We start from the raw sequence: 4051 nt of genomic DNA, 5'->3' as shown, positions 1-4051 counted from the left end.
TTTTTACTTAAAGATATTATTGTTTCTAGTTGAAATTTTTTTTAAATTTGCACTACAAGTCTTTTGTATGATTTCAATTTCATGACGAAAATTTTTACATTTTTGCAAAATTACAAAAAAATGTATGAAAATTTAAACCGCACAAACACAGAGTAAGAACGCTTTTTAGCACAAACTTTTGTTTTGAGTAAATCACAAAAAAATATATATGTATATTTTATTTTATATAATTTTATGCATAAAACTTCAATTATTTTTTATTTTCGCGCAAAAAATGCAATGAAAAACTTACTTTGTACTTTTCGTGCCACTCTACGCCGTTGGAGTTGTGAACGATGCAAATTTCACGAAAACTTAATGTTTATAAAATTAGCCATTCTTGCATTTAACATTGTATGTACGTATGTGTAATAAAATGATGCAACACTTTTTTAAATTAAACGAATTTATAGTCGAAACTTTCTGATTTCAATGATTCCATCTACATTTGTACTCAAAAAAAAAAAACTTTCTATATTTTAATAAAGATGTTTTCCGAAATTCAATATTTTTATTAATTCATTAAGCGATTTTAGGTGTACAAATATCATAGATGTTATTACCTATCATTTGTAGGTCATTATAAAAGGTGAGCATAGCCTGATGCATAGATGATACTATCGGCATTAAATCCGTATGATTTTTAGTGAGCCCTAACCTTTAGAGGATCTGGAGGAAAAATGCTATTGAAGCCAAGGTGTGGCTTGATGACCATTATTTGGTTACTGCAACAGAAAATTCAAACGTTGAGAAAAAGTTTAAGAGAAACGAAATGAGCACCGAAAACTTCAAAAAACTCTCAAAAATAATTTTGGATGTCCCCGAAGTGAAGTTGTTGTAGAGAGCTGAGACTATAAAGATATCAAAGAATAGATTAGACAGATTAGACAAATAAATGAGGAAAGGTGCTATTTAGGCGATGTGATCCCTATTTGGAAATATGGAATCAATCGCCTTTATATTGCGCCTACAGACTGCTGTGCAGTCAATTAGCAGGTATTCTGAAGTTTCAGGCTCTATGTTTCAGAACCGATAATTTGCACAAGAAGCTACGGCCATGTTATATAAGTGCTTCTTGAGCCTGAGTTTGTCCGTGAATGATTGATCATATACGAGTATTAAAACTTTTTAATGTTATTAGCACCTTGGCATGGCGCATGTCTTGGAGTTGTTGCTTCATCTTTGCGAAGCAGCTCCTTTATGGAATAGAGAATGAAAGGTTCGGGTCATACCATGTCACCATCAGCCAGTTCATTCCCGGTTATTTCTTTGTGGCCAGTCACCCTGTTAAGGTGTGCTTGGTAACGATCTGATAGATGCACCGACTTATGGCAAAGGCCACCGCTTGGAATACACTTGGAAAACTTCCCAAAGGTGTAATGAATTTGGTGCGCGGTCCGGCGATTTCTGAACTAGTTTGCTTCGATGTTTTCGAGACGTGGATGTACCACTTCAATGTACTATCCTAGGCAGTAGCTCGAGAGCGGAATCATACCATTCAGCAGTCCAACTGCTCAGGGTAACCTTGAACTTCTTAATGAAGTTTACACTTTTGGCAAAGCTATTCCTTGGGAAAAGAATCAGTGGTACAATATTTCGCCACTTAAGTCTTTCATGCGCTGGGAAGAGATTATCTTTGCCTAACCCTTCTGCTGTTGTTGCGATTAGTGTGTGGGTGACACACGGATTACTAGGTGCTGCAGTGTGAGATTCAGCATGACTTCAAGTGCCGCCGTCGGGCATGTGTGCAGGAGCAGGCGAGTCATTGCAGCTTCGATAGTTGAAGTCCTACCGAAGTCTGCGATGTTTTCGAGGCCCAAGCCACCGCTCCATATGTGGTAAACGATCGAACGATCTTAGTGTGCAATCACCTGGCAATCTTTGGCTTGCAGCTCCAGGATATACCAGCTACTGCACATCATAAGTAGCTAAGCTATCAAAGAAACATTATGTATATATTATGAACGAATATTTGAGTATGCGAAAGCTTTGTGCAAAGAGGCTGCCGCGCGAGCTTACACTTCATCAAAAACAATAATAATTCACGCCGGAGTCGACAGTCAGCCGGGTGGGCTTTTAGGCTTTTTTGAGGCTAAAGTTGAATTGTCTTATAAAAATTTTATTGAAAAATGTTGTATATTTGGACAATATAACCTAGACAGCGTAGCCGTTGTTTCTTAATTCGCTGAACTATGTCAATGACGTCGGATATCTCGTACATCGTTCCATCGACGGCGGTATTCGGCGTTGCCAATGCGTAAAGGATCAGAATCAGTTGGCAAGAGTTATTTTGCTTTGGATTTCGAGGCTGACGTTGTAGCTGATGTTGATACTGGTTCCGAGATAGACGAAATTACCTACGACCTCGAACTGAAGCCGCGCGATCTACCCAATCGACATGGCTTCATCTTTGTGGTCCCAGAAGATCATTTTCGAGGCAAATTTTATTCAGCGATTCTGGCTCAATGGGTATGTAAAAAAGCAAAATTGCCACATTTGGGACGAAGAACAACCTGAAGAGATTCAAGAGCTGCCATTTCATTCAGAAAAACCAACGATTTCGTGTGGTTTGTTAGCCGGTGAAACCATCAGTCCATATTTCTTCAAAAATGATGCCGGTGAGAACGCAACCGTCAATGGCTACCGATATCGGGCAATGATAGCTGACTATTTAACTGACATTGAAGATCGTGATCTCTGCCACAATGGGTTTCAATAAGACGGCGCCACTTCCCACACATCGCATCAATCAATAGACTTCACATTAATTTGTGATATCACACCTTTAGAATATTTCCTGTCGGGATATGTAAAGTTTAAAGTCTATACGGACAATCCCGCTTCGATTCAAGCCTTCAAACGAAGCAGCACGCGTGTCATTGGAAATTGAACTCAACGGATGGACCATCTGTGATAATCTTCAAAAAATAAATACTAACGAATGATCTTTCGAATGATAATAAACACTGGATCACCTTTTATTAGCATAGGTGAGTAGACCCTGCATTTAAATAATAATAAAAATTTTCCTTTCTCTATGACTAGTAAAAGATATATAGCAATTAAGAAACAGCCACAATAATTATTTTTTGTAATTTTTATTTATTATATATAATTCAAGATGATCTAACACTGTGATTTTTGTTTTATTTTCTTTTACATACAAACATGTTTAGTTTCATTTTCTCATTACATTTGTTTACTTGTTTCACTTTTTGTGGTTTTTTATTTGTTATCTGTTGTATTACACTCTCAATTGTTGTTGTTGTTGTGAGTGTAGCTGCAGCTGGCTTTGGTCAATTAAATTTTATGGCTATTTATCAATTATTTATTTTACTCTTAATTCATTTGTATGTTCTGCTATAGACACACATTCTCTGCAGTTTTACTTAATTTTTGGTTTTAATTGTTTAAATTTTTTTTTGGTAAATATTTTCATTCTATTATGCAAGTAATGCCAAAAAAGTTTCGATTATATTTTATTATTATTATTTTTATTACATAATAATTTTGTATTAATATTTTTGCTTATGTACTGTTTTAATATTACTGTATAATTCTTATGTTCTTATTAGTTTTTTTTTAGTAAGAAATAAATTTGTTAGCAATTGGATTTGCATTTTTTGTTTTGGTTTTTGTATTTAATTTAATTAAGTTTTTTTTTTTTTAATTAAGATGATGTACATATGCTTGTATGACACACATTTTATTACTTAACGGTCCGGTTTGTTTACTTTTAGTGTGAAAATATAGTTGTTGTTGTTCATATTTATGATTATGTGTATGTATTTGTTAGTTAGTTAGTGTAGTAATGCAATAAGGTTGTAGCATTACAAATCAACTGACCTAAATTAATTATTTAATTTAAATTTGATTTGAGTTGAGTTGAAACCTAAGTTAGCAATATATTTTTGGAAATGAAAAATAAATTCAAAAATTATTTTAGATGTAGTTTTTTCAAGTAAATAAAAAGCTCGCTTCTGGTACGCTGCTATGTATTTAAATTATTTAT

The sequence above is a fragment of the Bactrocera latifrons genome, unplaced genomic scaffold (genome assembly GCF_001853355.1).
Source record: "Bactrocera latifrons isolate USDA-ARS-PBARC rearing strain unplaced genomic scaffold, ASM185335v1 scaffold_23, whole genome shotgun sequence".
NCBI classification, from domain to species: domain Eukaryota; kingdom Metazoa; phylum Arthropoda; class Insecta; order Diptera; family Tephritidae; genus Bactrocera; species Bactrocera latifrons.
Note: the sequence above shows the minus strand (reverse complement) of the source record.